We start from the raw sequence: 26,246 nt of genomic DNA, 5'->3' as shown, positions 1-26,246 counted from the left end.
AATCTTGATTTACATGAAGCCGGACGTCTACGATTAAGTCAACTAAACGAATTAGAAGAATTAAGACATGAAGCATACGAAAATTCGTTAATCTATAAAGAAAGAACGAAGAAATGGCATGATAAAAGAATCAGAAGATCAAAAGAATTCAAAGAAGGAGACAGAGTTCTTCTTTTCAATTCACGATTCAAGCTATTTCCTGGAAAATTGAAATCAAGATGGTCTGGACCATTTATAGTCAAAAGAGTTTTCCCATACGGAACGATAGAATTGATAAATTCAAATGGGATTGAATTTAAAGTTAATGGTCACAGAGTTAAACATTACATACATGGTCCGATGGAAGTCGACAACGAAGTTAATCACAATTTCGACACCACAGCTAACTAAGTGTGGGGAGAATCAAGTCTTTAAAGGATAATATATATTTCTGTTAGAGTTAGATTGTCTGTTTTCGTGTAGTTCTCGAAAATGGAACACGTATGGTCTTTCCCTAGCAGACCCTAAAGAACTAGTCTTCTCCCCCCATTCTGAATTTTTATTTTTTTTAGGTTTTTACGAAATGAAGACTGCCTGTGAACTAAACCATGGTCTAATGCTACACGCTTTGATCACTAAAAGAAATAATGACATACTACCGAGTGAATTAGTATCAGTAATCAGAGAAAGAATGGACGGAGTTAGAAAAGGATCCAGATGCGAAGATAATAAGTTACAATTTGGTAAAGGAAAATCAAAATCCGCAGCAAAAAGAAGAGCACGACACCTAGAAAAATGTCACAAATGCGGAAAATGGTCACATGGAGGTAAATGTTCAAATAATCAAACCTATTCAAATACCGAATTTGTTACTTTATGCAGAGACGGACCGTTCATATGTTTAGAAGAAAAGACAATGAATGCTCGAGGTTACGCCTATGCAGCCATGGAAGACCAACTAAACCGACTATCTTATGAATATAATAGGTCATATAACTAAGAAATCTATTTCACAGGTATGTCTGTACAGTTTTTATTTTTATTTTTATTTTTAACCTTTTGATAATAAACGCTAATTTGTTCGCTAAAAAGTATTAAATTGGTATTAAATAAAATTAGGTTTGGCGACCGAAATTATTGATATCCTTCAAAAATTTATTACATCACTGCGAAATTTAACGATTATTCTTAAGGTATAAATATCTTTAATCAATCAACCCAAAATATTTCAAAAATTCGTCATGAGTTAAATTAGGTCTTGGAACCGAAATTACTTTACCGAAAAGAGGGGCGCATATTTTTGATAATATTTGATTGATTAAAGTGGGATAAAAAGACAAAAAGATTTTTAATTTTATTTTTACCATATTTTTAAAAATTAATATTTAAATCTTAAATTAATATTGTAAACTTTGTAAAAACAATATATTTAAATATTTGAAAAATTAATATAAGTTTGATATGAATTTATGAATTTTTAAATTAAGTTTGGTGTGAATTTTTAATTTTTAAAATATGAATTTTAATTTTATGCATTTCAAATTTTAAGTTTGGTGTGAATTTTTAATTTTTAATTTTTTAATTTTGAATTTTATATTTAAGTTGTGTGAATTTAAAAACAAAAATTTACTTTATCTCATTAAGTTAAAAATATGATTTTTAAAATTCGTCGTAAGTTGAAGACTAGGTCTTTGAACCGAAATTGCTTTACCCGAGGGAGGGACGAGAAATTTTATTATCATTATTTTTAATCTTATTGATTTAAAGTATGCCAAAAACATTAAAAAACCCAAAAATCTTAGCTTTTAAAACAATCACTACAAAAAGACAAATTTTAAAATTTTGTCGAGGGACGGACTAGGGCATCGTCCCGAAACGACTTCGTCTTAAAAAGAAACAAAATTTTTAAAATTTTATTTAATTATATGTTTTAAAAGTATAAGGTTTATAAAAAAAAAAAAAAAAAAAAAAAAAACAAAAAAATTCTGGAAAATACCCCCATGCGAGTCGCATGGGGGAAAGGCTTAAGCCATGCGACTCGCATGGCTGTTAAAAACTGGACAGGATCAAAAAGGCAGCCGAGTTCTGCTTCTTTCACAACACACACACATATACACGAAAACTCTCCCAAATCCTCTCAAAAATCCGCCATTTTTCACCAAATTTCTTGCAAAACTTCACAATAATCATGCCTAGATTCAGTAGTCTCAACCCCTTCAGGAGAAAGGTAAAGATTTCACCCCTAATCTCTTTAAATTCGAATTTTTGTGTTCTTGAGCTAGAAAATTTATATTTTGATTTTGTTAAATTTAGGTGTAATTAGAGCTAAATTGTTGTTATATTATGCATGTATATCCTAGATAGAAGCTATTTAACATAAATTGAAGCTAAAAACTTCAAATTTTTAAGAATCTAGGGTTTGTGTTCTTGAGCAATTTGGGGCTTTTTGTTATAAACAGGTTATGGCCGATTTTTGTCATGAATTGTTGCTAAATTAAGTAGTGTAACATGTTTAGGTAGTTAATTGATCCAAACTTTGAGCCTAAACATGTTTTTGAGAATTAAAGTGGACTTTTTAAGTCCAAAAATTCATGAACTTGGATAATTTGATATAAAGGCTATATGAAACTTGTTTCATTGCTAGTAGTGATTATTTTGGCATGTTATTTGAGATAAATGCTTATGAACTTGATTTACATTTTTCGTATAGGCTTATTTGACAAAGTGTAGACTTGACAAAAATATGAAAATGAACACTAGTTTGATTTGAATGCCATGTAACAAGTGTTTAATTGCTATAATGATTATTGTTGACATGTTTAAGAGTTTAAATGTGATAAAACATTGTACACATTTTCGTATGTAAAAGTGTAGAATTGTTATTGTTAAGAAAATGTGTATAAAATGTGTTATGAATTGAACAGGTCATCATAATTGTTTCAAGTTATTATTTTGCTAACACTAATGCATATTTGGATGCACAAATTTTGTGTTTAATGTGTTTTGCAGAAAGCCGATACTGGAGGTTCAGGAGCATCATCGTCCAGGCAACCAGAGCCCGAACCGGAAATGTTTCATGAACAGGAACAACATATGCAACAAGAAGAAGAAGAACAGGAGGAGCAACATATTCCTTATCACGATCAAGATCAATTATTCGTGAATCAGTTTCGTCAATTCGCTCCACATCAAAGGATTCTGAGTTTAGACATTAATGAAGATCAGTTACACCCAAATCTGAGATTTGATAGATGTTGGATAGAGTATCCAGATTATCAAAAGAACATGCACATTCTCTACTTTAAGGTTGTTGAAATGCCAAGGGCAATTGACTGGGTACCTTTGGAAACAGTTGACCTTGCCGAACCGATTCGGCAATTATTGGTGCAAAGGTATGGTAATTCTCAGTTTAACGATTGGATGCGCCTATTTTCCATTCGTAGAACCATATATAGGGAATGGTGTATAGAATTACTTAGTACTATTAAGTTAAACAGTGATGTTAGGAGGATAGATGATAGAAGCTTTATTAGGTTTCTGTTAGGTGGACGAATGTACAGAATGTCCATGATAGATTTAGCAAGGGCCTTACAGATTTACACCCCTGCTGAACTTTTGAGCCCCGACTGTAATAGCCTGATTGCCCAAGGAGAAAGGGTAGATAGGGAATTTGATGTTAACGCTGTCTGGAGGCGTATGTCACACTTTAATGAATTTCACGCCAGTGGAAATCATACATACTTAGATATAGACAGAGCTGAACTCCGGGTGATTCATAGATTCTTAGCAAACACAATTACACAAAGGGGTAGGAATAAGGAGAAATTGACCGTAAACGATTTGTTCTACCTTAAGTGTATTAGAGACCCGAGGAGTTTCGTTAACATTCCCTATTGTGTTGGTTATTATCTCGCTAATGTAGTTTCGGGGATGAAATCGGGGAGTATTATAGGTGGTGGTATTTTCATTACTCTCATTGGAGAGTATTTAGGTGTAGATAAGCACCAAGGGGGTCCAATGAACGAAATAGAGGATGGAGGTGAAACCATAAGTTCAAACCTTTATCACGGTGCAAGGGTATTATTGATGAGACGTGGTCGGGTATATCGATACGAGGGACCTCAGCGACAGGTAGAGAGAGGTTCGGATGACGAGATGGAGGAGGCGAACAACATTATAGGAGTTGTTCGGGAGACTGCTCTTGATTTAGGTATTCGTATGGAGGATGAATACATGACGAACTATGATAGGCATATGCAGTACGAGGCATGGCAACGCCGGAATGACTACGAGCATTCCCGGCAACGAGAGCATGGCCGATGGGATTATCATCAGCGCCAAATTATAAGCCAGTTGCAGCCTGGTGAGATGTATTATCCGACCCGACCCGCATACTATCCCGCACATCAGCCAGAGATGAGACCACCCTATGATTCATATGATTATGACGCAGCATACCAGTACACCTATAATCAGCCATGGAACCCGGACGCGAACATGAATTGGGATCCATATCCTAATTTTCCTCCTAACCCACCTCCTGATCAGTAGAGATAAGTGGTAATTTTTATTTTTATTTTAAACACTTAACATTTTATTATGTTTATGTAATGTTGGATATTTTATTATTATTGTGTACTAATATTTTTCTTATAGTTTTAAAGTGGGATGCCAAAGTTCCATTTCAAATTGCATGTATGATTATATTTGTATTGTATGTATTCTATTTTATGCACAAAACAGGGTAAAACAACGCGTTTTCAAAGACTGGCATTAAGTTCAGCAAAAGCAAGTAATTTTGACGACAATGATGCAAAATGTATGAGAAATAACAACAAGACGGAATGAACAAATGACGTGCACCATTTATCATTCAGCAAACAAACGCCAATATATTTGGAAACTTTGGTAAAAATTTAATCATTTTCACACAAATCACCCTCAATAATTTAAATTGTTACTGATTTCTTGCATATGAGGGCATTGCAAGATCTTAAGTGTGGGAAGGGGTTAAATTCTTTCGGATTTTAAAATTTTTATATTAAACACTTGGTTACCATTAAAAATACTAGTAAAGCAGTAGTTGTATTAGAATCTAGTGCTCTCTGATAAAAAAGAACAGCCCTAGTCTTATATACTGACTACCCAATTCTAGTAAAATTTTTCAAAATTTTCAATTAAATAAATTCAAAATCATGTTTATACATATTTATGAACGATAAAACTAGGTTTTAACACCGAAATTATTGTTACCTCGGAAAGGACATAAATTGAGAAACAAACTAAAATGTTAAAATTCATTTAAAATGGAATAGAGGACGATAAAAAGGAAAATAAAAGCCAAGTGTGGGAAAATTTACCAAGTTATTTTAAACATATGTCACATATATTTGTAACAAATAACTGAAAATACTTTTGCTTTGGACTAAACTAAACTGTTTTACCCGATGAAAGAAAAGAAGAGATGGATCTACACGATGAATCAATTCCATCATTAAAAGGAAGTAAAGTCTTCCGAAAAAGACACGCGCTTCTTGATTTAGGTCATGAAGTTGTCGCTCAGACCAGCTGTAGGTTGACGAAAAATCTAGAAAAGTCATCACTAAAATCAGCAGGAAATCCACGGACCTCAGCATTAAACAGGGTCGCCAAGTGGTCAGATTTATCCTAACCATGAGAAGGATTTATCTCGTACAATGGGGAGGCACCGTGCAAATTAGCTGGATAAGACTAATGAATCAGATCCCCAGAAAGGATAATCTCCTTAAAGATTAAAAATCAGCTTTTAAGACTGATATTACTCAATCCTAGAGATTGACCTTAAAGATTGAGAATTACAAACTCATGGAATTCGATGATATCTAAACTCGAGCTTGAACGAGAAAATATTTTGATCAAAATTATAAACCGATTTGTTTTCTGAAAAACCCATTTTCAATGCGTTCATTACCATTGAACGTAAAATCCTAGGAATTCACCTGGAATTCATTAGGTCACCTGAACTAAATCGGGTGTCAACCGTAAGAACGGTGGTTGCATAGCATGGTCAAAGACAGGACCTTGTGTCAAACCGAAAAATTATAAGGGTGAGCTTTACTATTGCTCCTACCAAGGATAGTAATTGCGTCCAACACGTTATAGACCATAATCAAAAGCATGTCACGGGACATTGCCTTAAACAGTTGCTTGTTCAACGCTTTCCTTTACAACCGGACGGTAGTTTGCCGAAAGGTAATATACGGGACAAGTAAACTGGACGTGTTGCTTTCCAAATACAAGGTTAGCAAGTGGGTGACACAAAACCGCAAGTTTTGAGCTAAAATTTTCAAATTTGAAACCCACCAAACCCACAAAAATATTTTGCAAACACCGGTAAAGGGTTATTCCGGAAAACTTATCTAGGGTAAAAACTAGATTTAATTTTCAAAAGATCAAATGTTTTCATAAAAGATCCAATTTCCTTAATGGATCTAAATTTTTATAGTCATGTGGGACTGTAAACCATATCGTCACTACCATTGTTTATACCGCCGTATAGAAATCACTGATGTACAAAGTATGAAGAATAAAGAAGTGATTCTAGTATTTCAAGACAATATTGCTTGAGGACAAGCAACGCTCAAGTGTGGGAATATTTGATAATGCTAAAAACGAACATATATTTCATAGCATTATTCCTCAAGAAAGACAAGCTTTTAGTTGCAATTGTTCTATTTACAAGTGATATTCGTTTAAATAATAAAAGGTGAAGACAAAAGGCAGATTCGACAAATTGAAGACAAAAAGGTCCAAAGAGCTAAAAAGTACAAGATACAATCAAAAAGGTTCAAAATATTGATGAGGAACGTCTCAAAATGACAAGAGTACAAGTTACAAGACGCAAAGTACACGATATAAAATAATACGCGAGGACGTCCAAAAATCCGGAACCGGGACCTGAGCCAAGAAGAAACGCCCGACGCAACGGACCAAAAATATCTAGTCTACTATGCACAAGAATATAATATAATATATATATAATTATATATAATTATATATTATATATATTATTATTATTATATTACGTCGGCAAGAAGAAAACAAAAGTAGTTGGCTGAATCCAGGGTGGCCATGCGACTCGCATGGCCAGAAGCACAAAACCATGCGAGTCGCATGGTGTGAGATTGCTGGTCAGGTCCTATAAATAGCCAGTTTTCTGACGAGTTTTAATTAATTTTTTTTTTCTTCTCTTCATACGAAGTAATATATTTATATTTATAATTTATATTTTAATTTTAATTATAATTCTAATAATAAGGGTATGTTAGCGAATGTTGTAAGGGTGTAAGTCGAAATTCTGTCCGTGTAACGCTACGCTATTTTTAATCATTGTAAGTTATGTTCAACCTTTTTATATTAATGTCTCGTAGCTAAGTTATTATTATGCTTATTTAAAACGAAGTAATCATGATGTTGGGCTAATTACTAAAATTGGGTAATTGGGCTTTGTACCATAATTGGGGTTTGGACAAAAGAACGACACTTGTAGAAACTAGACTATGGGCTATTAATGGGCTTTATATTTGTTTAACTAAATGAAAGTTTGTTAATGTTAATATAAAGATTTACAATTGGGCGTCCCTATAAATTACCATATACACTCGATCGGACACGATGGGCGGGGTATTTATATGTACGAATAATCGTTCATTTAACCGGACACGGGAATGGATTAATAGCCACTAGAATAATTGAAACAGGGGTGAAATTACATTCAAGGGTAATTGGTGTAATTGTTAACAAAGTAGTAAAACCTTGGTTTACACGCAGTCGATAACCTGGTGTATTCATTAAACAAAGTATTAAAACCTTGTTACAATTCGAATCCCCAATTAGTTGGAATATTTATCTTCGGGTATAATAATAATTTGACAAGGACACTTGCAATTTATATTTATGACTGATGGACTGTTATGGACAAAAACCAGACGGACATATTGAATAATCCAGGACAAAGGACAATTAACCCATGGGCATAGAACTAAAATCAACACGTCAAACATCATGATTACGGAAGTTTAAATAAGCATAATTCTTTTATTTCATATTTAATTTCCTTTATTTTATATTTAATTGCACTTCTAATTATCGCACTTTTATTTATTGTTATTTTATTTAATCGCACTTTTAATTATCGTACTTTTTAATTATCGCAATTTAATTTTATCGCATTTTTATTATTCGTAATTTCATTATCATTATTTACTTTAAGCTTTAATTTAAGTCTTGTATTTATTTTATATTTTACATTAGGTTTTAACTGCGACTAAAGTTTTAAAATCGACAAACCGGTCATTAAACGGTAAAAACCCCCCTTTATAATAATAATATTACTTATATATATATTTGTATTTTTATAAAAGTAAACTAATATAGCGTTGAGCTTTGTTTAAAGATTTCCCTGTGGAACGAACCGGACTTACTAAAAACTACACTACTGTACGATTAGGTACACTGCCTATAAGTGTTGTAGCAAGGTTTAAGTATATCCATTCTATAAATAAATAAATATCTTGTGTAAAATTGTATCGTATTTAATAGTATTTTCTGCTAAAATTTAATAGTATTTTATACCCCTCTGCTTTGACATCATCGATCCCAACTGTTTCCGAAATCAATAACACAAGCTCGTAGCATGTCTTCAAGCGTTTGTATCGTCCTTTCGCTCTGCCCATCAGTTTGTGAATGATAGGCAGTACTCATGTCTAGACGAGTTCCCAATGCTTGCTGTAATGTCTGCCAGAATCTTGAAATAAATCTGCCATCCCTATCAGAGATAATAGAGATTGGTATTCCATGTCTGGAGACGACTTCCTTCAAATACAGTCGTGCTAACTTCTCCATCTTGTCATCTTCTCTTATTGGCGGGAAGTGTGCTGAGTTGGTGAGACGATCAACTATTACCCAAATAGTATCATAACCACTTGCAGTCCTTGGCAATTTAGTAATGAAATCCATGGTAATGTTTTCCCATTTCCATTCCGGGATTTCAGGTTGTTGTAGTAGACCTGATGGTTTCTGATGTTCAGCTTTGACCTTAGAACATGTCAAACATTCTCCTACATATTTAGCAATATCGACTTTCATACCTGGCCACCAAAAATGTTTCTTAAGATCCTTGTACATCTTCCCCGTTCCAGGATGTATTGAGTATCTGGTTTTATGAGCTTCTCTAAGTACCATTTCTCTCATATCTCCAAATTTTGGTACCCAAATTCTTTCAGCCCTATACCGGGTTCCGTCTTCCCGAATATTAAGATGCTTCTCCGATCCTTTGGGTATTTCATCCTTTAAATTTCCCTCTTTTAAAACTCCTTGTTGCGCCTCCTTTATTTGAGTAGTAAGGTTAGTGTGAATCATTATATTCATAGATTTTACTCGAATGGGTTCTCTGTCCTTTCTGCTCAAGGCGTCGGCTACCATATTTGCCTTCCCCGGGTGGTAACGAATCTCAAAGTCATAATCATTCAACAATTCAATCCACCTACGCTGCCTCATATTCAGTTGTTTCTGATTAAATATGTGTTGAAGACTTTTGTGGTCGGTATATATAATACTTTTGACCCCATATAAGTAGTGCCTCTAAGTCTTTAATGTAAAAACAACCGCGCCTAATTCCAAATCATGCGTCGTACAATTTTTCTCGTGAATCTTCAATTGTCTAGACGCATAAGCAATCACCTTCGTTCGTTGCATTAATACACAACCGAGACCTTGCTTTGATGCGTCACAATAAATCACAAAATCATCATTCCCTTCAGGCAATGACAATATAGGTGCCGTAGTTAGCTTTTTCTTCAATAATTGAAACGCCTCCTCTTGTTCATCCTTCCATTCAAATTTCTTCCCTTTATGCGTTAATGCAGTCAAGGGTTTTGCTATTTTGAAGAAATCTTGGATGAATCTTCTGTAGTAACCAGCCAATCCTAAAAATTGACGTATATGCTTCGGAGTTTTTGGGGTTTCCCACTTTTCAATGGTTTCGATCTTTGCCGGGTCCACCTGGATACCTTCTTTGTTCACTATGTGACCGAGGAATTGAACTTCTTCCAACCAAAATGCACACTTTGAAAACTTAGCGTACAGTTTTTCTTTCCTCAATACTTCTAGCACTTTTCTCAAATGTTCTTCGTGCTCTTGATCATTCTTTGAGTAAATAAGTATGTCATCGATGAAAACAATGACAAACTTGTCAAGATATGGCCCACACACTCGGTTCATAAGGTCTATGAACACAGCTGGTGCGTTAGTCAATCCAAACGGCATAACCATAAACTCGTAATGACCATAACGCGTCCTAAAAGCAGTTTTTGGAATATCATCCTCCTTTACTCGCATTTGATGATATCCAGAACGTAAATCGATCTTCGAATAAACCGACGAGCCTTGTAGTTGATCAAATAAGTCGTCAATTCTTGGCAGGATAACGGTTTTTGATGGTAAGTTTGTTCAACTCTCTATAGTCAATACACAACCTAAATGTACATCCTACTTCTTGACAAACAAAACAGGAGCTCCCCATGGTGATGTGCTTGGTCGAATGAAACCACGTTCTAATCGTTCTTGCAGTTGGCTTTGCTGTTCTTTCATCTCGCTGGGTGCGAGTCTATAAGGAGCACGAGCTATTGGTGCAGCTCCTGGTACAAGATCTACTTGAAATTCAACAGATTGATGTGGAGGTAGTCCCGGTAATTCTTTCGGAAATACATCGGGAAATTCTTTTGCGACGGGAACATCATTGATGCTCTTTTCTTCAGTTTGTACTTTCTCGACGTGTGCTAGAACAGCATAGCAACCTTTTCTTATTAGTTTTTGTGCCTTCAAATTACTAATAAGATGTAGCTTCATGTTGCCCTTTTCTCCGTACACCATTAAGGGTTCTCCTTCTTCTCGTACAATGCGAATTGCATTTTTATAACATACGATCTCTGCTTTCACTTCTTTCAACCAGTCCATGCCAACTATTACATTAAAACTCTCTAACTCTACTGGTATCAAATCAATCTTAAATATTTCGCTACCCAGTTTAATTTCTCGATTCCGGCATATATTATCTGCTTAAATTAATTTACCGTTTGCTAATTCAAGTAAAATTTACTATCCAAAGGCGTCAATGAACAACGTAATTTAGCACAAAAATCTCTACTCATATAGCTTCTATCCGAACCCGAATCAAATAAAACGTAAGCAGATTTATTGTCAATAAGAAACGTACCCGTAACAAGCTCCGGGTCTTCCTGTGCCTCTGCCGCATTAATATAGAAAACTCTTCCGCAGCCTTGTCCATTCGTGTTCTCATGGTTCGGGTAATTTCTAATAATGTGGCCCGATTTTCCACATTTATAACAAACTACATTGGCATAACTTGCTTCGACACTACTTGCTCCACCAATACTCGTTCCGACACCATTTTTTCCTTTCGTTATGTTAACCCCTGGTCCGTAGACCTCACACTTCGCCGCGCTATGACCATTTCTTTCACACTTGTTGCAAAATTTGGTGCAGAACCCCGAGTGATACTTTTCACACCTTTGGCGTAGCTGCTTCTGATTGTTGTTGTTGTTGCGGTTGTTATTGTTGTTGGGATGATTGTTGTTGTTGTTGTTGTTGTTGTTGTTGTTGTTGTTGGGCCATTTGTTGTAGTTACGATTGATGTTGTGATTGTTGGGATAATTGTTGCGATTATTATTGTAATCGCTGTTGTTGTTGTATTGGTGATTCTTATCACCGTTTTCCTCCCACTTTCTTTTGACTTGCTTTACATTGGCCTCTTCAGCCGTCTGTTCTTTAATTCTTTCCTAAATCTGGTTCACTAGTTTGTGAGCCATTCTACATGCCTGTTGTATGGAGGCGGGCTCGTGTGAACTTATATCTTCTTGGATTCTTTCCGGTAATCCTTTCACCAACGCGTCGATCTTCTCTTCCTCATCTTCGAACGCTCCCGGACACAATAGGCACAATTCTGTGAATCGTCTTTCGTACGTGGTAATATCAAATCCTTGGGTTCGTAACCCTCTAAGTTCTGTCTTGAGCTTATTGACCTCGATTCTGGGACGGTACTTCTCGTTCATCAAGTGCTTGAATGCTGACCACGGTAGTGCGTACGCATCATCTTGTCCCACTTGCTCTAGATAGGTATTCGACCATGTTAACGCAGAACCTATGAAGGTATGCGTAGCGTACTTCACTTTATCCTCTTCAGTACACTTACTTATGGCAAACACCGATTCGACCTTCTCGGTCCACCGTTTCAATCCGATCGGTCCTTCGGTTCCATCAAATTCCAAAGGTTTGCAGGCAGTGAATTCTTTGTAGGTGCATCCTACACGATTTCCTGTACTGCTAGATCCAAGGTTATTGTTGGTATGTAGCGCAGCCTGTACTGTGGCTATGTTTGAAGCTAGAAAAGTACGGAATTCCTCTTCATTCATATTCACGGTGTGTCGAGTAGTCGGTGCCATTTCCTTCAAAATAGTCAAATGGAACAAGTTAATCATACAGAATATTAAGAGTAGTTAATAGTATTTCGTAGCATAATATGAACTCATTTATAAAAGCTTTTTCTTCATATTAGCATTTTATAAGTTTAAATTCGGGTAGTACCTACCCGTTAAGTTCATACTTAGTAGCTAATATACAATTCAACTACTACAATTCTATATGAAAAACTGATTATAATAATATTTCGCGTTCAAACTTTTATACAATATTTTACAAACTTACAATACCGCTTATTTTACATAAAGCATGAAATATAGCACACAATAACTTTGATACAAGATAGTTCTCAAGATAATTCTAGCTAGTACACAAGTCGTTCAACAAAGGCAATAAAGACACGTAATTCATACGTCCAGAAACAAGTCATGCATTCTGGTTTTACTAGGACTACTTCCCATCCTTGGTCTTGTGAAACATAACCGTTATGGCCGTTGATAATACAGCGTGTTGTAACGTCGTCAAAGGGACGAGGGTTACGTAATGACCACCAGTCTCGTAATAACCTAAAAACCTCATTTCTTACCCCAATTACCGACTCCGACACTTGTGGGAACGTTTTGTTTAATAGTTGTAGCCCAATGTTCTTTTTCTCACTTTGGTGAGAAGCGAAGATTACTAACCCGTAAGCATAGCATGCTTCTTTATGTTGCATGTTAGCCGCTTTTTCTAAATCATGAAGTCCTATATTCGGATACATTGAGTTAAAATAATTTCTTAACCCGTTGCATAAAATAGCATTTGGGTTCCCCGCAATATATGCGTCAAAGTAAACACATCGTAACTTATGGGTTTCCCAATGTGATATCTGAAATGTCCCGTTCTTATTGATTAAAAACGTTCCATATTAATTGATTTCGTTGCGAGGTTTTGACCTCTATATGAGACGTTTTTCAAAGACTGCATTCATTTTTTAAACAAACCATAACCTTTATTTCATAAATAAAGGTTTAAAAAGCTTTACGTAGATTATCAAATAATGATAATCTAAAATATCCTGTGTACATACGACCATTACATAATGGTTTACAATACAAATATGTTACATCGAAATCAGTTTCTTGAACGCAGTTTTTACACAATATCATACAAACATGGACTCCAAATCTTGTCCTTATTTTAGTATGCAACAGCGGAAGCTCTTAATATTCACCTGAGAATAAACATGCTTTAAACGTCAACAAAAATGTTGGTGAGTTATAGGTTTAACCTATATATATCAAATCGTAACAATAGACCACAAGATTTCATATTTCAATACACATCCCATAAATAGAGATAAAAATCATTCATATGGTGAACACCTGGTAACCGACATTAACAAGATGCATATATAAGAATATCCCCATCATTCCGGGACACCCTTCGGATATGATATAAATTTCGAAGTACTAAAGCATCCGGTACTTTGGATAGGGTTTGTTAGGCCCAATAGATATATCTTTAGGATTCGCGTCAAGTAGGGTGTCTGTTCCCTAATTCTTAGATTACCAGACTTAATAAAAAGGGGCATATTCGATTTCGATAATTCAACCATAGAATGTAGTTTCACGTACTTGTGTCTATTTTGTAAATCATTTATAAAACCTGCATGTATTCTCATCCCAAAAATATTAGATTTTAAAAGTGGGACTATAACTCACTTTCACAGATTTTTTACTTCGTCGAGAAGTAAGACTTGGCCACTGTTGATTCACGAACCTATAACAATATATACATATATATTAAAGTATGTTCAAAATATATTTACAACACTTTTAATATATTTTGATGTTTTAAGTTTATTAAGTCAGCTGTCCTCGTTAGTAACCTACAACTAGTTGTCCACAGTTAGATGTACAGAAATAAATCGATAAATATTATCTTGAATCAATCCACGACCCAGTGTATACGTATCTCAGTATTGATCACAACTCAAACTATATATATTTTGGAATCAACCTCAACCCTGTATAGCTAACTCCAACATTCACATATAGAGTGTCTATGGTTGTTCCGAAATATATATAGATGTGTCGACATGATAGGTCGAAACATTGTATACGTGTCTATGGTATCTCAAGATTACATAATATACAATACAAGTTGATTAAGTTATGGTTGGAATAGATTTGTTACCCAATTTTCACGTAGCTAAAATGAGAAAAATTATCCAATCTTGTTTTACCCATAACTTCTTCATTTTAAATCCGTTTTGAGTGAATCAAATTACTATGGTTTCATATTGAACTCTATTTTATGAATCTGAACAGAAAAAGTATAGGTTTATAGTCGGAAAAATAAGTTACAAGTCGTTTTTGTAAAGGTAGTCATTTCAGTTGAAAGAACGACGTCTAGATGACCATTTTAGAAAACATACTTCCACTTTGAGTTTAACCATAATTTTTGGATATAGTTTCATGTTCATAATAAAAATCATTTTCTCAGAATAACAACTTTTAAATCAAAGCTTATCATCATTTTTAATTAACTAACCCAAAACAGCCCGCGGTGTTACTACGACGGCGTAAATCCGGTTTTACGGTGTTTTTTGTGTTTCCAGGTTTTAAATCATTAAGTTAGCATATCATATAGATATAGAACATGTGTTTAGTTAATTTTAAAAGTCAAGTTAGAAGGATTAACTTTTGTTTGCGAACAAGTTTAGAATTAACTAAACTATGTTCTAGTGATTACGAGTTTAAACCTTCGAATAAGATAGTTTTATATATATGAATCGAATGATGTTATGAACATCATTACTACCTCAAGTTTAGTAGGTAAACCTACTGGAAGTGACAAGAAATGATCTAGCTTCAAAGGATCTTGGATGGCTTGAAAGTTCTTGAAGTAGGATCATGACACAAAAACAAGTTCAAGTAAGATTTTTACTCGAATTAAGATAGTTTATAGTTATAGAAATTGAATCAAAGTTTGAATATGAATATTACCTTGAATAAGAAAGATAACCTACTGTATATAACAAAGGTTTCTTAATCTTATATGATTACTTGGAATGGATTAGAAAGCTTGGAAGTAAATTAGTAAACTTGAAGGGATTTTTGAAGTGTTCTTGAAGTGTTTTTCCTATGATGATTATAGCTTGATTCTTGAAGTGATTTTTGATGAAGATGATGATTAACTACTGGAAAAATACGTTCATAATAGTGTGTGTGTGTTGAGAGAGAATTAGAAAGAGAATTGGAAGTGAAATGGAGTGAATGATGAGTGGTAATTGGTGAGTGGTGAGTGGGGTTAAAAGGAGTTCTATTTAGTTGACTAGCTCATGGTAGAAGTTAAAATTGATTAGTCATACATGACATAATCAAGAGTGGAATCCCATGCTAGTTCCTATTGGTATATACCCATAGTAAGTACGTTTTGAAGCTGTGTATAATACGGGTAAGAATACGACTAGAATTCTTGATGAAAGAAAAGAATGGGAAAGTAACTGTAACCATTTTCGTTAAGTATGAGTGTTTTGATATATGTCTTGAAGTCTTCCAAAAGTATTTTAATACATCTAAATACACTACATGTATATACATTTTAACTGAGTCGTTAAGTCATCGTTAGTCGTTACATGTAAGTGTTGTTTTGAAACCTTTAAGTTAGCGATCTCAATTAATGTTGTTAACCCATTGTTTATTATATCTGATGAGATGTTAAATTATTATATTATCATGATATTATGATATATTAATATATCTTAATATGATATATATACATTTAAATGTCGTTACAACAATAATCGTTACATATATGTCTCGTTTCGAAATCCTTAAGTTAGTAGTCTTGTTTATATGTATATAACTCATTGTTAATATACTTATGGAGATAATTACTTATCATAATCTCATGTTAACCATATGTATATCCATATATATATCGTCATGTCGTTTTTACAAGTTTTAACGTTCGTGAATCGCCGGTCAACTTGGGTGGTCAATTGTCTATATGAAACATATTTCAATTAATCAAGTCTTAACAAGTTTGATTGCTTAACATGTTGGAAACATTTAATCATGTAAATATCAATCTCAATTAATATATATAAACATGGAAAAGTTCGGGTCACTACAGTACCTACCCGGTAAATAAATTTCGTCCCGAAATTTTAAGCTGGTGAAGGTGTTGACGAATCTTCTGGAAATAGATGCGGGTATTTCTTCTTCATCTGATCTTCACGCTCCCAGGTGAACTCGGGTCCTCTACGAGCATTCCATCGAACCTTAACAATTGGTATCTTGTTTTGCTTAAGTCTTTTAACCTCACGATCCATTATTTCGACGGGTTCTTCGATGAATTGGAGTTTTTTGTTGATTTGGATTTCATCTAACGGAATAGTGAGATCTTCTTTAGCAAAACATTTCTTCAAATTCGAGACGTGGAAAGTGTTATGTACAGCCGCGAGTTGTTGAGGTAACTCAAGTCGGTAAGCTACTGGTCCGACACGATCAATAATCTTGAATGGTCCAATATACCTTGGATTTAATTTCCCTCGTTTACCAAATCGAACAACGCCTTTCCAAGGTGAAACTTTAAGCATGACCATCTCTCCAATTTCAAATTCTATATCTTTTCTTTTAATGTCAGCGTAGCTCTTTTGTCGACTTTGGGCGGTTTTCAACCGTTGTTGAATTTGGATGATCTTCTCGGTAGTTTCTTGTATAATCTCCGGACCCGTAATTTGTCTATCCCCCACTTCACTCCAACAAATCAGAGACCTGCACTTTCTACCATAAAGTGCTTCAAACGGCACCATCTCAATGCTTGAATGGTAGCTGTTGTTGTAGGAAAATTGTGCTAACGGTAGATGTCGATCCCAACTGTTTCCGAAATCAATAACACATGCTCGTAGCATGTCTTCAAGCATTTGTATCGTCCTTTCGCTCTGCCCATCAGTTTGTGGATGACAGGCAGTACTCATGTCTAGACGAGTTCCTAATGCTTGCTGTAATGTCTGCCAGAATCTTGAAATAAAACTGCCATCCCTATCAGAGATAATAGAGATTGGTATTCCATGTCTGGAGACGACTTCCATCAAATACAGTCGTGCTAACTTCTCCATCTTGTCATCTTCTCTTATTGGCAGGAAGTGTGCTGATTTGGTGAGACGATCAACTATTACCCAAATAGTATCAAAACCACTTGCAGTCCTTGGCAATTTAGTGATGAAATCCATGGTAATGTTTTCCCATTTCCATTCTGGGATTTCGGGTTGTTCAAATAGACCTGATGGTTTCTGATGCTCAGCTTTGACCTTAGAACACGTCAAACATTCTCCTACGTATTTAGCAACATCGGCTTTCATACCCGGCCACCAAAAATGTTTCTTGAGATCCTTGTACATCTTCCCCGTTCCAGGATGTATTGAGTATCTGGTTTTATGAGCTTCTCTAAGTACCATTTCTCTCATATCTCCAAATTTTGGTACCCAAATCCTTTCAGCCCTATACCGGGTTCCGTCTTCCCGAATATTAAGATGCTGCTCCGATCCTTTGGGTATTTCATCCTTTAAATTTCCTTCTTTTAAAACTCCTTGTTGCGCCTCCTTTATTTGAGTAGTAAGGTTATTATGAATCATTATATTCATAGATTTTACTCGAATGGGTTCTCTGTCCTTCCTGCTCAAGGCATCAGCTACCACATTTGCCTTCCCCGGGTGGTAACGAATCTCAAAGTCGTAATCATTCAACAATTCAATCCACCTACGCTGCCTCATATTCAGTTGTTTCTGATTAAATATGTGTTGAAGACTTTTGTGGTCGGTATATATAATACTTTTGACCCCATATAAGTAGTGCCTCCAAGTCTTTAATGCAAAAACAACCGCGCCTAATTCCAAATCATGCGTCGTATAATTTTGCTCGTGAATCTTCAATTGTCTAGACGCATAAGCAATCACCTTCGTTCGTTGCATTAATACACAACCGAGACCTTGCTTTGATGCGTCTCAATAAATCACAAAATCATCATTCCCTTCAAGCAATGACAATATAGGTGCCGTAGTTATCTTTTTCTTCAATAACTGAAACGCTTTCTCTTGTTCATCCTTCCATTCGAATTTCTTCCCTTTATGCGTTAATGCAGTCAAGGGTTTTGCTATTCTGGAAAAGTCTTGGATGAACATTCTGTAGTAACCAGCTAGTCCTAAAAACTGGCATATGTGTTTCGAAGTTTTCGGGGTTTCCCACTTTTCAACAGTTTCTATCTTTGCCGGATCCACCTTAATACCTTTTTTGTTCACTATGTGACCGAGGAATTGAACTTCTTCCAACCAAAATGCACACTTTGAAAATTTAGCGTACAATTCTTCCTTCCTCAATACTTCTAACACCTTTCTCAAATGTTCACCGTTTTCTTGGTCCACACACTCGGTTCATAAGGTCCATGAACATAGCTGGTGCATTAGTTAAACCAAATGGCATGACCATAAACTCGTAATGACCGTAACATGTTCTGAAAGCAGTCTTTGGAATATCATCTTCTTTCACCCGCATTTGATGATACCCGGAACGTAAGTCAATCTTTGAATAAATAGACGAGCCTTGTAGTTGATCAAATAAGTCGTCGATTCTCGGTAGTGGGTAGCGGTTCTTGATGGTAAGTTTTTTCAACTCTCGGTAGTCGATACACAACCTGAATGTACCATCTTTCTATAGTGACCTGAACTTTTCCATGTTTATATATATTAATTGAGATTGATATTTACATGATTAAATGTTTCCAACATGTTAAGCAATCAAACTTGTTAAGACTTGATTAATTGAAATAGGTTTCATATAGACAATTGACCACCCAAGTTGACCGGTGATTCACGAACGTTAAAACTTTTAAAAACTATATGATGACATATATATGGTTATATATATAGTTAACATGATATTATGATAAGTAAACATATCATTAATTATATTAACAATGAACTACATATGTAAAAACAAGACTACTAACTTAATGATTTTGAAACGAGACATATATGTAACGATTATCGTTGTAACGACATTTAATGTATATATATCATATTAAGAGATATTCGTACATCATAATATCATGATAATATAATAATTTAAAATCTCTTTTGATATTATAAACATTGGGTTAACAACATTTAACAAGATCGTTAACCTAAAGGTTTCAAAACAACATTTACATGTAACGACTAACGATGACTTAACGACTCAGTTAAAATGTATATACATGTAGTGTTTTAATATGTATTCATACACTTTTTAAAGACTTCAAGACACTTATCAAAATACTTCTACTTAACAAAAATGCTTACAATTACATCCTCGTTCAGTTTCATCAACAATTCTACTCGTATGCAACCGTATTCGTACTCGTACAATACACAGCTCTTAGATGTATGTACTATTGGTATATACACTCCCATGATCAGCTCTTAGCAGCCCATGTGAGTCACCTAACACATGTGGGAACCATCATTTGGCAACTAGCATGAAATATCTCATAAAATTACAAAAATATGAGTAATCATTCATGACTTATTTACATGAAAACAAAATTACATATCCTTTATATCTAATCCATACACCAACGACCAAAAACACCTATAAACACTTTCATTCTTCAATTTTATTCATATAATTGATCTCTCTCAAGTTCTATCTTCAAGTTCTAAGTGTTCTTCATAAATTCCAAAAGTTCTAGTTTCATAAAATCAAGAATACTTTCAAGTTTGCTAGCTCACTTCCAATCTTGTAAGGTGATCATCCAACATCAAGAAATCTTTGTTTCTTATAGTAGGTTATCATTCTAATATAAGGTAATAATCATATTCAAACTTTGGTTCAATTTCTATAACTATAACAATCTTATTTTAAGTGATGATCTTACTTGAACTTGTTTTCGTGTCATGATTCTGCTTCAAGAACTTCGAGCCATCCAAGGATCCGTTGAAGCTAGATCCATTTTTCTCTTTTCCAGTAGGTTTATCCAAGGAACTTAAGGTAGTAATGATGTTCATAACATCATTCGATTCATACATATAAAGCTATCTTATTCGAAGGTTTAAACTTGTAATCACTAGAACATAGTTTAGTTAATTCTAAACTTGTTCGCAAACAAAAGTTAATCCTTCTAACTTGACTTTTAAAATCAACTAAACACATGTTCTATATCTATATGATATGCTTACTTAATGATTTAAAACCAGGAAACACGAAAAATACCGTAAAACTGGATTTACGCCGTCGTAGTAACACCGCGGGCTGTTTTGGGTTAGTTAATTAAAAACTATGATAAACTTTGATTTAAAAGTTGTTATTCTGAGAAAATGATTTTTTTATTATGAACATGAAACTATATCCAAAAATTATGGTTAAACTCAAAGTGGAAGTATGTTTTCTAAAATGGTCATCTAGACGTCGTTCTTTCGACTGAAATGACTACCTTTACAAAAACGACTTGTAACTTATTTTTCCGACTATAAACCTATACTTTTTCTGTTTATATTCATAAAATAGGGTTCAATATGAAACCATAGCAATTTAATTCACTCAAAACGGATTTAAAATGAAGAAGTTATGGGTAAAACAAGATTGGATAATTTTTCTCATTTTAGCTACGTGAAAATTGGTAACAAATCTATTCCAACCATAACTTAATCAACTTGTATTGTATATTATGTAATCTTGAGATACCATAGACACGTATACAATGTTTCGACCTATCATGTCGACACATCTATATATATTTCGGAACAACCATAGACACTCTATATGTGAATGTTGGAGTTAGCTATACAGGGTTGAGGTTGATTCCAAAATATATATAGTTTGAGTTGTGATCAATACTGAGATACGTATACACTGGGTCGTGGATTGATTCAAGATAATATTTATCGATTTATTTCTGTACATCTAACTGTGGACAACTAGTTGTAGGTTACTAACGAGGACAGCTGACTTAATAAACTTAAAACATCAAAATATATTAAAAGTGTTGTAAATATATTTTGAACATACTTTGATATATATGTATATATTGTTATAGGTTCGTGAATCAACCAGTGGCCAAGTCTTACTTCCCGACGAAGTAAAAATCTGTGAAAGTGAGTTATAGTCCCACTTTTAAAATCTAATATTTTTGGGATGAGAATACATGCAGGTTTTATAAATGATTTACAAAATAGACACAAGTACGTAAAACTACATTCTATGGTTGAATTATTGAAATCGAATATGCCCCTTTTTATTAAGTCTGGTAATCTAAGAATTAGGGAACAGACACCCTAATTGACGCGAATCCTAAAGATAGATCTATTGGGCCTAACAAACCCCATCCAAAGTACCGGATGCTTTAGTACTTCGAAATTTATATCATATCCGAAGGGTGTCCCGGAATGATGGGGATATTCTTATATATGCATCTTGTTAATGTCGGTTACCAGGTGTTCACCATATGAATGATTTTTATCTCTATGTATGGGGTGTGTATTGAAATATGAAATCTTGTGGTCTATTATTATGATTTGATATATATAGGTTAAACCTATAACTCACCAACATTTTTGTTGACGTTTTAAGCATGTTTATTCTCAGGTGATTATTAAGAGCTTCCGCTGTCGCATACTTAAATAAGGACGAGATTTGGAGTCCATGCTTGTATGATATTGTGTAAAAACTGCATTCAAGAAACTTATTTTGTTGTAACATATTTGTATTGTAAACCATTATGTAATGGTCGTGTGTAAACAGGATATTTTAGATTATCATTATTTGATAATCTACGTAAAGCTTTTTAAACCTTTATTGATGAAATAAAGGTTATGGTTTGTTTTAAAATGAATGAAGTCTTTGAAAAACGTCTCATATAGAGGTCAAAACCTCGCAACGAAATCAATTAATATGGAACGTTTTTAATCAATAAGAACGGGACATTTCAGTTGGTATCAGAGCGTTGGTCTTAGAGAACCAGAAAATTTGCATTAGTGTGTCTTATCGAGTTTGTTAGGATGCATTAGTGAGTCTGGACTTCGACCGTGCTTTCTTTAAAAAATGATTGCTTAACATTTTTGTTGGAAACTATATATTTTTAACATATGAATATTATGTGATATATTAATCTCTTAACGTGTTTGACATTATGTGATAGATGTCTACCTCTAGAACAAGTCCCATTGACTCACCTAATAATAATGAAGAGTCAAATGTAAATTGGAATGATTCGTGGACTGATTCACAAGTTCCCGAAGAGGAACCGGAAGAAGAGTCGGAACCGGAAGAAGAATCGGAACCGGAAGAAGAATCGGAACCGGATGAAGAAATAGAACCGGTGGGAGAAATAATAAAACGGTTAAGTAAAAGAAAATCCTCAACCAACCGACCAAGGTTAATTATGGTCAATGGTGTTTCCGCCAAGGAAGCAAAATATTGGGAGGATTACCAATTCTCCGATGAATCGGATTCCGACGAGAATTTCGATGATGTTATAGAAATTACCCCAACTGAATTTAAAAAGGCAAAAGAAAATAAGAAGGGAAAGGGCATAAAAATAGAGAAATCTAATTCCAACCCCGATGAAATTTATATGTATCGTCAACCCCCGAAGTCCTTAAGTTGTAACAATGACCCGGGAACCTCTAAACCACCAGGTTTTTCTAAACCAATGTGGACAACGACAGTTAGTATTAGGGGAACATCATATATCCCTAGAAACTTGGCAAAACGAACCAAAACCGAAGAAGAAGAAACGAGCGAGTCGGAATAAGATAGTTGTATTCGTGTGGTGTAATATATGTAATATAGTGTGCTTATGCTTTATGATATATGTAAAAATTGCTTGTATTAATAAGTATTTTTTTATGAATCTAACTCTTGTCTATTTTACAGTTTAAAAACACAAAATGGATAGACAACCCAATATTTTAAGAGACCTACCCGGAGACATGATTGATGAAATCTTGTCTAGAGTCGGTCAGAATTCCTCGGCACAACTATTTAAGGCGAGATCAGTTTGTAAGACATTCGAAGAACGTTCCAAGAATGTCTTGGTTTATAAGAGACTTTCGTTTGAAAGATGGGGGATATCACATTGGGAAACCCATAAGTTACGATGTGTTTACTTTGACGCATATATTGCGGGGAACCCAAATGCTATTTTACTCAACGGGTTAAGAAATTATTTTGACTCAATATATCCGAATATTGGACTTCGTGATTTAGAAAAAGCAGCTAACATGCAACATAAAGAAGCATGTTATGCTTACGGATTAGTAATGTTCGCTTCTCACCAAAGTGAGAACAAGAACATCGGGCTACAACTATTAAACAAAATGTTTCCACAAGTGACGGAGTCGGTAATTGGGGTAAGAAATGAGGTTTTTAGATTGTTACGGGACTGTTGGACATTACGTAACCCTCGTCCCTTTGACGACGTTACAACACGCTGTCTTATCAACGGCCATAACAGTTATGTTCCACAAGACCAAGGATGGGAAGTAATCCTAGTAAAACCAGAATGCATGACTTGTTTCTGGACGTATGAATTACGTGTCTTTATTGCCTTTGCTGAACGACTTGTGTACTAGCTAGAATTATCTTCACAACCATCTTGTATCAAATTTATTGTGTGCTATATTTCATGCTATATGTAAAATAAGCGGTATTGTAAGTTTGTAAAATATTGTATAAAAGTTTGAACGCGAAATATTATTATAATCAGTTTTTCATATAGAATTGTAGTAGTTGAATTGTATATTAGCTACTAAGTATGAACTTAACGGGTAGGTACTACCCGAATTTAAACTTATAAAACGCTAATATGAAGAAAAAGCTTTTATAAATGAGTTCATATTATGCTACGAAATACTATTAACTACTCTTAATATTCTGTATGATTAACTTGTTCCATTTGAATATTTTGAAGGAAATGACACCGACTACTCGACACACCGTGAATATGAATGAAGAGGAATTCCGTACTTTTCTAGCTTCAAACATAGCCACAGTACAGGCTGCGCTACATACCAACAATAACCTTGGATCTAGCAGTACAGGAAATCGTGTAGGATGCACCTACAAAGAATTCACTGCCTGCAAACCTTTGGAATTTGATGGAACCGAAGGACCGATCGGATTGAAACGGTAGACCGAGAAGGTCGAATCGGTGTTTGCCATAAGTAAGTGTACTGAAGAGGACAAAGTGAAGTACGCTACGCATACCTTCACAGGTTCTGCGTTAACATGGTGGAATACCTATCTAGAGCAAGTGGGACAAGACGATGCGTACGCACTACCGTGGTCAGCATTCAAGCACTTGATGAACGAGAAGTACCGACCCAGAACCGAGGTCAATAAGCTCAAGACAGAACTTAGAGGGTTACGAACCCAAGGATTTGATATTACCACGTATGAAAGACGATTCACAGAATTGTGCCTATTGTGTCCGGGAGCATTCGAAGATGAGGAAGAGAAGATCGACGCGTTTGTGAAAGGATTACCGGAAAGAATCCAAGAAGATATAAGTTCACACGAGCCCGCCTCTATACAACAGGCATGTAGAATGGCTCACAAACTAGTGAACCAGATTGAAGAAAGAATTAAAGAACAGACTGCTGAAGAGGCCAATGTGAAGCAAGTCAAAAGAAAGTGGGAGGAAAACGGTGATAAGAATCACCAATACAACAACAACAGCAATTACAACAATAATCGCAACAATTATCCCAACAATCGCAACATCAATCGCAACTACAACAAACGGCCCAACAACAACAACAACAACAACAACAACAACAACAACAACTACAACAATCATCTCAACAACAATAATAACCGCAATAACAACAACAATCAGAAGCAGCTATGCCAAAGGTGTGAAAAGTATCACTCAGGGTTCTGCACCAAATTTTGCAACAAGTGTAAAAGAAATGGTCATAGCGCGGCGAAGTGTGAGGTCTACGGACCAGGGGTTAATAGAACGAAAGGAACAAATGGTGTCGGAACGAGTAATGGCGGAGCAAGTAGTGTCGGAGCTAGTTATGCCAATGTAGTTTGTTATAAATGTGGAAAACCGGGCCACATTATTAGAAATTGCCCGAACCAGGAGAACACGAATGGACAAGGCCGCAGAAGAGTTTTCAATATTAATGCGGCAGAGGCACAGGAAGACCCGGAGCTTGTTACGGGTACGTTTCTTATTGACAATAAATCTGCTTACGTTTTATTTAATTCGGGTGCGGATAGAAGCTATATGAGTAGAGATTTTTGTGCTAAATTAAGTTGTCCATTGACGCCTTTGGATAGTAAATTTTTACTCGAATTAGCAAATGGTAAATTAATTTCAGCAGATAATATATGTCGGAATCGAGAAATTAAACTGGTTAGCGAAACATTTAAGATTGATTTGATACCAGTAGAGTTAGTGAGTTTTGATGTGATAATCGGTATGGACTGGTTGAAAGAAGTGAAAGCAGAGATCGACTGTTACAAAAATGCAATTCGCATTATACGAGAAAAAGGAAAACCCTTAATGGTGTACGGAGAAAAGGGCAACACGAAGCTACATCTTATTAGTAATTTGAAGGCACAAAAACTAATAAGAAAAGGTTGCTATGCTGTTCTAGCACACGTCGAGAAAGTACAAACTGAAGAAAAGAGCATCAATGATGTTCCCATTGCAAAAGAATTTCCCGATGTATTTCCGAAAGAATTACCGGGATTACCCCCACATCGATCTGTTGAATTTCAAATAGATCTTGTACCAGGAGCTGCACCAATAGCTCG

This window comes from Rutidosis leptorrhynchoides, chromosome 5, assembly GCF_046630445.1.
Source record: "Rutidosis leptorrhynchoides isolate AG116_Rl617_1_P2 chromosome 5, CSIRO_AGI_Rlap_v1, whole genome shotgun sequence".
NCBI lineage: Eukaryota > Viridiplantae > Streptophyta > Magnoliopsida > Asterales > Asteraceae > Rutidosis > Rutidosis leptorrhynchoides.
This window is presented reverse-complemented; position numbering follows the sequence as displayed.